Source organism: Symphalangus syndactylus, chromosome 10 (genome assembly GCF_028878055.3).
Source record: "Symphalangus syndactylus isolate Jambi chromosome 10, NHGRI_mSymSyn1-v2.1_pri, whole genome shotgun sequence".
Classification (NCBI taxonomy): Eukaryota; Metazoa; Chordata; class Mammalia; order Primates; family Hylobatidae; genus Symphalangus; species Symphalangus syndactylus.
In genome coordinates this window covers 104544604-104555430 of record NC_072432.2, presented here as the reverse complement: position 1 = coordinate 104555430, position 10827 = coordinate 104544604, and positions in this window count along the sequence as shown.

Here is a 10827-nt window from a genome sequence, read left to right as displayed (position 1 = left end):
TCTCTGGATGTTTATGTGTCCAGGAATCTGCAAGGGGAGGGCTGTCCTGTAATGACTGTGAAGGCAACCTTACCCTTGTAGGTTCCTGAGTCTAGGGTCCCCTGCCAGTCCCCAGGCCTCAGAAGATTTGAGCCTCGGAAGACAACTAAAGAAGGACCAAGGATGGAGGCCAGGGATCAATAAAGAGCAGATGAAAGCGGTTTTTAAAAGATTGATTTGAGCACCAATATGTAAAAACCAACCTGCCTTGTCCAGGGCCAAGAGTTGAAGAGATGCACTTCCAGCTATGTTTCTTTTCACGCCTGGTTCACCTTGTTTATTGAGCTCTCTATGCCAGATCCAAGGGGATGCCACAAAAGTTTAGGGATAGGTCACTTCCTTAAGGAATTCACCATCTCCCTGGCAAGGTAAAGCCATGTTACTTAAAATGGCTAAATAATATGATGATGTGGCATAGGCTGAACAAATCACTCTGCAACATACCATGATATAATAAATGATTATTGTTGATATTAATGTCACATTTTTCTAGTTTACATTAAAATAAACTCATAACCATTCACAAAAATACTACAGTTTGTTTGTGTATGCTAAACCATGTCAATTACACTCCCCCTGCCCCCATGGGATGTACTCTTTCTTTGTGAGATGTTGTTACAGGCCTATGACCCTGGAAGGATTCCCATGTGTTGCTCCAGCAGATGACTATTATCTCCCAGGTCCAGCCAGGTAGAGCAGAGTAAGGGGAACAGCTCATGCTAGATGGGGTTGGGCTGTGCTGCCTGTCTGGATTATATGGCCTAAAGGCACAGCCCCAGGCTTCCCTCTCTTTTTTTTTTTTTTTTTGCTCTTGAGACGAAGTCTTGCTGTGTTGCCCAGGCTGGAGTGCAGTGGCACAATCTCGGCTCACTGCAGCCTCTGCCTCCTGAGTAGCTGGGACTACAGGCACATGCCACCATGCCCAGCTAATTTTTTGTATTTTTAATAGGAGGTGGAGTTTCACCATGTTGGTCAGGCTGGTCTTAAACTCTTGACCTCAAATGATCCACCCATCTCAGCCTCCCAAAGTGCTGGGATTACATGCATGAACCATTGCGTCTGGCCTCCATCTCTGAACTGAGATGCCAAAGTCATTTCTCAGGGCAGAACCCCAAGGGCAGAGTAGACAGGTAGTCCATTCGTCAAGTCTACCAAAGCTGGGGTCCACCTGCTGCCCTCCCGTTCTGACCCTTTGCCTGCACAAATAAAAGGCAGTGCGACCCCTTTATTCTCTACTAGCTCTTTCACCATCTGATCTAACTCATGGCCCAGCTTCCTTGGGGAAACCACATCAAAAAGAAATGCGAGGCTCCCAGCAGTTTTCTAAGTCAGCCAGCCAAGGCTGCTGTGGAGGGAAATTGTGGCTGCTGACCCGCTCCAAACTGAGGAGTAGGAAGCCCACAGCAGACTCTCTGAATCAAGGGAAGGAGCTCACATCCATGACCCCCTCCCAGGGCCAACCCAGGTATCGACACATCCCCCCAAAACACTGTACAGGCAAACAGGACAGAGTGTGCTACAAACATTGTATTATGAAGCAATATCCATCCCAAAGAATTTCACAAGCATGTAAGTAAACAAATCAGTCAAAAATTTGACACTTTATAGGATCAATGAACAAGGTTAATCTAAGTTCTCAAATGTTGAACATTTTTCAATAAATATTGATTTTGTTTATATATCTTCAATCCACAAGTAGTATTACCAAGTCTCAGGGGTGTTATTGAAGACTAAGAATCAATACATTTTATTTATTCTTTAATTGACTGATGTGTACCAAGGTGTCACTAACCTGAGTAATGTTATGCAAAAGTCCAGCTCTGCCCTTTCAAAGATGGTCATGGTGTCATTCCTGCTTGCGTGCAATGTCAAAAGGTGGATGCTCTCCTCATGCTGTCTTCACTGGGCTTGCCTTCTTCCTTTCCAAAAATGTATTCATGGGCCAAGAAGAGAAAGAAAAACACAAGCGACTGTGGAAGTGTGAGCTTCCGTCCAGCTAGAAACTGTCCTATAAGGCCCTGCAATGACCGCTGAGGGCCTGAGAGCTGGGTATCAGTGGGGTTGACCAGAGGTAATCCCACTCGCTAAAACTCAAGACAGCGGGGTTACTGCCAGGAGAAGCCCTAGTCCGCACTCTAGTGTAGAGCACTGACAAACTCAGCTCTTTGCTATGGAGGTTGCAAGTTCCTTGCAGAGCCCATGATGTGTGATGGCTCATGCCAGTGGGTATAAGCACTAGGTTAGAACCATCAGGTCAAACGTTGATGCCTAGTTCAATTTGAATTTTAGATAAAAAACCATTTCTTAGCATAAGGATTCCATACTTAGCAAATATTCCATACTTGGGATATACTTATGCTAAAAAATTATTTATTGCTTATCTAGTATTGTTTATTACATTGAGCTGAGTGCCTTGTATATTTTCACTTGCTAAATCTGGGCCCCATTTAATTCATTCCATGAGTGAGATGTCATCGTGCTGGCATTTCATTTCAGACACACGAAGTATTTCAGTTGGATGAAAGTAAACACCAGCCAAATTTAACGTGAAGATTAAGGTTAGTAAACTGAGTCTAGATGCTTTATATCAAATGTGTGATTGTTTCTTGGTTTGAGGCTGCAGATGTCAAACATTTAATAGAAGGACTTAAACAGAGAGAATTCTTACTATTAACTTGATTTCTCCTGTGAATTGGGAAAGACTATCATTATTTTATCTGAAATGCAGAACATACTCATTCTAACTGGAAGAATGTTAAGAACCCACCGGGACACATCTTGTTAAACACAGGCTGGAAACGCAGATGATGGCCGAGGAGGGCGGCCTGGGGGAGCCAGCAGGGCAAGCTTCAGGCAGAACTGAACAGTTTACAATGGCCATGAGACAGGGCAGTCAGCGGGGGAGGGGAAGGCCTGAGGATGCACAGCACCTATAAAAGGTGAGAGAGTGTGAGAGTGCATGTGTATGTGTGTGAGCATGTGTGAGAATGTGAGTGTGTGAGTGGGTGTGTGGGGGTATGTGTGAGAGAGAGAACAAGAGAGCGTGTATGTGAGTGTGTGTGTTTGAGAGAGTGAAAGTGTGTGTGAGACAGACAGAAAACGAGTGTGAGCATGTGAGTGAGTGTGTTTGAGAGTGTGAGTGAGTGTGTGAGTGTGAGTGTGTGTTTGAGAGTGTGAGTGAGTGTGTGAGTGAGTGTGTGTTTGAGAGTGTGTGTGTGAGTGTGAGTGTGTGTTTGAGGGTGTGAGTGAGTGTGTGAGTGTGAGTGTGTGTTTGAGAGTGTGAGTGTGTGAGTGTGAGTGTGTGTTTGAGAGTGTGAGTGAGTGTGTGTTTGAGAGTGTGAGTGAGTGTGTGAGTGTGAGTGTGTGAGAGTGTGAGTGAGTGTGTGAGTGAGTGTGTGAGTGAGTGTGTGAGTGAGTGTGTGTTTGAGAGTGTGAGTGTGTGAGAGAGAGAGCGAGAGAGCGTGTGTGTGTGTGTGTGTGTGTGTGTGTGTGTGGTATTGGCACTCTGGAGCATGCAGAGTCCATTATGAGTGTACAGCAGGGTCCAGGCACGCTCAGACTTGGGAGCAGGGGGAGCTGGGGATCCATAAGCCAGGGGGAAGCTGGGTCTGCTGCCATGGCCTGTGCAGGAGGGACCCTACAGGGAGCAGGCAGGGCCTGTCTGAAGGGTTGAAGTCTCAGGCTGAGAAGCAGGGGTTGATTATCCTGGGAGAAGCCTGTCAGATGATTGGGGCCCAAGTGGAAGTGGTTGGGGTCTGTCCGGTTGGCTGGGGCCTGCCTGGCACCTGACCAGGCATGAAGGGACAGTGAGGGCAGGAATGAAGTGGCCAGGGAGGGCCAGGAAGGCATCTCTGAGTGGACAGAGGTGCTGGGAGCTATGTTGTCTGGCATAGGCTGTTATTATGTAGGATGGAAATTTAGCTCCTACCTTTACCTGCTGTTGGCCAACCAGCCAGATGTCTCCCATCAATACTAGGCCTGACAGCTGGCTCTCACACGAATCATGTCTCTTTGGACGAATCATGTCTCTTCTCGGAAGCTGCTTTCTCATCAGCCCAAATGACAGGACCCAGGGAGTTACAGTTTGGTGTGCTTGGGGAAGTCACAGCCTCTCTCCTGGACGGGCTGACTGATCACAGCAATTGGCATGGATCAACGGGCAGTCCCTGAGCCTAGAATGTCTCCATGCAGGATCACCTGCCTTGGCCCTGCACCCTCACAATAGTGCCTGAGACTCGGGCACACATCACACCAGTCCTGCCTCACCTTTCTCCGTGTTTAAGCAAGGGAGTCTGAAAGTGAAAATAACTGGCAAGAAAAGTGAAACTGCTTCTCCTCCCTCCCTGGGGGAAGGGACAAAGAGCAAGCAGCAAGCCTAAGCGGCGGAGGAGGCAAAGGTCACTTTGTGCCCCTTGAAATGGAAACCCAGAGGAACCTTTGCGACTTCCTCATTCCTAGTCTCATCTGCTCTTCCTGAATGGCTCTGGTTCCTGGGACACAGCAGGCCCCAAAGGCTATCATTACAGCCCTGTCAGCCAGGTGACCCTGGTGGCCTGCCCCGCCCATTCTACATGAAGGCTAGCTGAGCTGCTGAAGGTAAAGAGAGTGGCCGCACACACGAGCCACAGGCAGAATCACATACACACTTGGGCATGCGTGGCCATGCACAGGATCAAACACACCTGTGTACATGCATCCATTCTCAGGTGTACACAGCTGGAGACACCCTCACCCACAGCTCTCCGACAACACCACACACACACACACACACACACACACACACACACAGCTCTCCCTAGGTACAAGCCCACATAGACCCACATAAACATGCTTTCCCCTCAGCCCTGCCTGTGTAGCATCTCTCCTGACACAAACACACAGGCGCCCATGGCCACGGGACATAGCGCACTCTTGCATGTACACCTTTTCCTGTCCACACACGTGCCCAGTTGCCCACTTCATAGACACACAGCCAGCTGTGCAGCTTCACTGCTGACATCAAGCCACAGGAGTGCTGCTGTGACTTGATGTCGGCAGTGAAGCTGCACAGCTGGCTGTGTGTCCTCTGGACAAGAACACCAGCTTCCCCCTCTCCTCCAGTCTGGAAATGGCCTCCACGACTTCTCCGCTGGGCAGCAGAGCAGTGCTCCGTAACTGCATTTTGTCCAGTTTGCACTGACCCAAAGGGCACTTGAGATCCAGGCCCTTCAAAGCTGAAGCCAACCATTTGCCGGCTGCTTTTCCCATGTAGGTTTAAATGCAGAGTGGCTACCTGGGCTCTCTGGTATTGAGAAAATTTTCATTTCCATGCTAGAGAGGCTCTTCCAAGCTGCAATAAACACAGGCACACTCCAGTTACTTTGAGTCATGAACGTTTATTGTAAAGGAGAAAGGACAGACAGATGGGCAGGACACTATCAGTGCAATTAGGACATAGGGTTTAGGATTTATTCAAAGGCAGCCTTAACAATGATGATAGCAGGCAATTGTCGAGCATTTCCTCTTCCTGAGTGCTGGCATGGCCCCAGATACTCTGTGTGCCTTATCCTGGATGCTGGCAACAGTCTTATGGAACAGGTTGTCATCAACGTCCTGATTTGAGGAGGAGGACGTTGTGGCTTAGAGAGGTTTGTAACTTGCCCAAGTCCCACAGCTAGTAAGTTCAGGGCTAGGGTGCAAACCTAGCTGTCAGGAGCCCATCGATGTACCCCAGGAAAACCACTCTGTGGAGGAGACCCCTCTATTTTGCTACTGCCCAGATGCTGGCATCCATGGCTCCTGCCCTGGGGGATCTGTCATTCTTATGACACGGCTTCCCTCTGTGTCTCTCTCTGCTTCCCACTCTCCTTCTCTGCTTCTCACTCTGCATGTCCCCAGTTCAAAACTCCCTGAGAAGACCTTCAAGGTCAGTTGGATTCCAGCTAGTGTAGAACCACTCTGAGGCAAAGGAAAGTAAACACTTGCCTAGCTAAACCCATGTGCCTGGGGCTGCCTCACCAGCTAGTGGCTGCCTTTGGGTGGGACAGTCAGCTGCCATCCAGGCAGCAGGTCACAGTCCATATAGGACCCCTGTGGGTGGAACAGACATCTGCAGACCAGAGAATGTCTGGTGTGCTTTCAAATGCTGCTATTGGAAATCTTTACTGAACATGTTTCTTATATTCCTGATTTTGTAGGATTTATCTAGCACACATAATTGAACTTTTTTAAATTGGTCCGGATCGTGTGATTCCCAGGATATCATTCTGAATTCCAACTGGATCAGGCTACAAAAGTAGGAGGTATGGAGAGCTATTTTGTGGTGACAACCAGGAAATTCCCTAAACATCTTTTAAAAATACATTCCTGCTTTGTTATTTGCCCTCATTTTAATGTGGAGGCAACAATGAGAAGGAAAAGTCCCTGGCAATGGGCTCCAGGGAAGTTCGGCTTCGTGGTGGAAGCTGCAAATGCAGGCAGGTCCCAGCAGATGTGGCTCCCTTCTCCCGGGTGCTTCCAGGCAGGCTGCTGAGAACCATCTGCCCCGAGGGTCTTCCAGGGACTCCTCAGACATGTGGGCTCTGGGCCAGCTCCTTTGTTGCCTCCCTACCTTGGAGCTTCCTCCACTGATAGAGGACAGAAGATGGATGTCTCTGGTCGCTCCAGCCCCACAACACCCACAAACACAGGCTGCTAATCCAGTCTTGGAACTGTCAGGAAAAGCCCATTTTCATTTGATCCTTCGCACAAATAGATCAGAGGCCACAGACCTTGACGTCTGAGCATTGTTCAGCTTCTGTTAGAAAACATCCATATTTAGGGCGGTCGGGAGAGGCACGAAGGAGGGAGCAAAGGTCCAAAACACTCACTGAGAAGACTCGACCAGGACGGAACATTCACGCCCAAAGCTAAAGTCTGAACTCTGAGCGCCATCCTATGTCAAAAAGGATTCCCTGTGGACCTGAAACACCCAAAACCAGCAGCTACTGGGGAATGAATGCTTTTCCAGGATCATCAGCTCCTTTTGGGCTCATCCCCTCCATGCTGACTGAGCTTGGGTGGCTGACCTTTTGTTTTCTTATATGTGGAAGGCAATTGAGAGCAAGGCTGTGGGGCTGGAATTCAAACCCCTCTCCCCATGGCCCCAGGGTGTGTCCATGTGGGGCTGCCAGATACACAGGAAAGGAGAGAAGAGATGGGGAATGTTGACTCTGGATTTTAGGCAGCCTGGGTCCTCCCTTTTTCCTGAATCAGGACCCAGTCAAATAAGGAGATTGCCTCTGACCATGTGATGCAGCTTGACAGTAACATGACAATAGACCAAAACCCACAGTTACTCCAGGCAAACCTAGATTTTTAAGGGGAGTGTATGTGAGTAGCCTTATTTTACTGAGAAAAACCTTGTTTTGTTTATATTTTTCCCCTTACTTTGCAGAAGAAATAAGATCCCTTCTACCAAGATTGCACATGATTTCTACTTCATTACTTGACTTGGAAACTCTCCCAAGAGGGTTGATATTCACAGTGTTCACAGGTCGGTCTTGTTCTCCTGACCTTTAGCCTATATTGTTGACTAAAGCAGTTTAAAGGGCTCCCAGTGTGAAAGAAAGCTGGGGTCAGGCAATTCTCGGGGAGGCAAGAGGACAATACCCCATGTCATGACTAAATCAAAACTCAGCTCAGGACAGGAGGATCTAGGGCTGAGTGGCTGCAGCAGAGAGATGATCCCTAAGTGGAGAAGCGAGTCTGGCTCTGGCCAGCAGCCTCCTGGAGCCCTTTGCTCTCACACGGGTGATCTGAGCATCTGTGGCTCGGAGGTGATCACTTGACATAAGCAGATCTCCCAACCCAAGGAAGCCAGCGTGTCCATACAGGACCTCCGGAGTGCGAGGAAGGACGACGGAGTTTGGGCCCTGGGCCCTGGGTGCCTGCCCAGCCATATTCAAAGAATTCAGCCTTCTTCTCTCTTCAGCCAATGGTAAAAAGGAGAGAAGAGGCTAAACTTTTCCTCTCAATCAATGCGACCAAGGCCCTTCCAGAAAGCTCCTGCTTGTGCGACATGGTGTGTTCCAGAGGGTCTCTGCTTAGGGACAGCCTAAGGTGCTGTGGGGACTCGTTTTGAGCTACCAGATCTTTCAGGCTGACAGACCTAGCTGGAAATCTCTAGGACCAGGGAGGCAGGGGCTGGATGGCAGGGGCTGGATGTTTGAAGCAAATGTGTATGCAGAAGGGTCTGAGTGGGAGAGAAGCAAGCAGCGTGGTTCTCTGGGCATGCTGACATCTGTTGCATTCTGTCCAGGCGTACTGTCTTAGTTTCCCAGGGCTGCCATAACGAAGTACCTCCAACTGCATGGCTTCAAAAAGAAATTTCTGTCTCACAGTTCTGGAGGCTGGAAGTCCAAGATCGGGGTGTTGGCAGGATCCGTTTCTTTTGAGCCCTCCCTCTTTGACTAGTCGATGAGCACTTTCTTCCTATTTCTTCGTGTTATCTTCCTTCTGAATGTGTCTGTGTCCAAAATTCCTCTTCTTATAAGGACAACAGCCATATTGGATTAGAGCCCACCCTAATGACCCCATTTTAACTTAATTACCTCTGTAAAGATCCTGTCTTCAAATATGGTCACCTTCTAAGGTGGACTGCAGGTTAGGACTTCAATGTATGCATTTCGGGGGAACACAATTCGGCCTGTAACATCTACCTAGAGCAGAAGGCATCTGATCCCAAATGAGCAGCTTTGTAGCCCTGCTGCCAACCAAAGCCATTTCACCCATAAAGGCACAGTCCTATATTGCTCATGAAGTATTTGCACTTGTGATTTCTCCTTCAATCTCTCTGACCCTTCTGAAGTCAGCAGAGAAGACATTCTTGTCCCATTTCACAGATGAGAAGAAAGAGTTCCTGAGAGGTAAAGTATGTGGCCTTGAGCCCCACTGCCAGGAAGTGAGAGAGCTGAGCTGAGACGTGGTATCTCGGTCTGTTATCTCCTGCTGTAACAGAGTGCCAGGCTGGGTAATTCATAAAGAAAAGAAATTTATTTCTTACAGTTCTGGAGGCTGGGAAGTCTAAGAGCATGATGCCAGCATCTGGTGAGGGGCATCCCATGGCAGAAGGGCAGAAGGTGGAAGTGGGCATGTGAGACCGAGAAAGGAAATTGGCTGAATTCATCCTTTTTATCAGGAACCCATAACTGTAATAATCAGCATTAATCCATTCACCCTCATGACTTAATCTCTTAAAGGTCCCGCCTCTCAACACAGCTGCTTTGAGGATTATGCTTCCAACACATAAATCTTGCAGACACAGTCAGACTGTAGCACCCAGCCTCCTCGCTCCTCCTGCAGAGCTCTTTCAAACTCACTGGGTCTGGACCAGAACATTCCCCCTCAAGGAGGGAAGAAAATATTTCATCTGAGAGCTTCCCATCCAAATCAAATGTGGTGACACTCTGCTTGTCCTGTTTAATTTGCCACAGCTTTACCACAACATTCATTTGTTAAATAAAGTTCCTGCTCTCTGATGTTAGCCCGAGTCCACTGCTGTAGGCCAGGCACTCTTCCAGGCACTTCATCCGCATTATGTCTCATAGTAGTCCAGTGAAATCATATTTGTGGATGAAAAAGTGGGAACATAAGGAGGTAAAATAAAGCAGCTAGTCAGTGCTGGAGGGGTAAACTGAACTCGATAAGAGTAAGTTAGAATACCTTGTTCTTTGCAGGGTAGTGGTCTCTGATAAATTTATTGATTCAGTAAGTATCTATTAAAGACAGCTTTATGCTAAGCACTGTTGAAGGCTACTCCAGATGCTTAGGATCAATCAGTTTACAAAACACACACTGGTCCCTAGCCTTGGGGAGCTTATATTCTACCAGGAGGAGACAAATAATAAATACAATAAATGAGTAAATTATGTTACATATTAGAAAGTGAAAAGTGCTATGGAGAACACAGGTGCAAGGCAGGGGTGATCAGAAATACTGGGGGTGGGGGAAAGTTGCAATATGAAACAGGGTGGTCAAGAAGTCCTCAAGGAGAAGGTGACATTTAAGTAGTGGATTAGGAGTCCAGCAACCTGCATTCCTGCATCAACTCCAGCTTGGTTTCTCAGTGTACTTGAAAAATGACTTCAGCCAGGTGTGGTGGCTCATGCCTGTAATCCTAGCACTTTGGGAGGCCAAGGCAGGTGGATCACTTGAGGCCAGAAGTTCAAGATCGGCCTCACCAACATGGCGAAACCCTGTCTCTACTGAAAATACAAAAATTAGCCAGGTGTCGTGGTGTGTGCCTGTGGTCCCAGCTACTCACGAGGATGAAGCAGAGATCACTTGAACCCAGGAGACGGAGATTTCAGTGAGCTGAGATCACACCACTGCACTCCAGCCTGGGTGACAGAGTGAGACCCTGTCAAAGAAAGAGAGAGAGAGAGAGAAAGAAAGAAAGAGAGAGAGAGAGAGAGAAAGAAAGAGAGAGAGGAAAGAAAGAAGAAGAAAGAAAGAAAGAAAGAAGAAGAAAGAAAGAAAGAAAGAAGAAAGAAGAAAGAAAGAAAGAAAGAAAGAAAGAAAGAAAGAAAGAAAGAAAGAAAAGAAAGAAAGAGAGAAAGAAAGACTTCTCTTGGGCCTCAGTTTCCCCACCTGTCAAATGTAGGTGTTGGTCAAGATCCCTGTGCTCCTCTCCAGCTCCCTGGAGGTTTTCTGTGCCTGAAGAGAAGCCCATGCAGTGTGGGGCCATGGATTTACTCACCTACTTATTTTTTCCTACAGGATTTAGCCCGATTTCCTGGCATCCCCCTCTCCCCAACTAACCTCTCAACT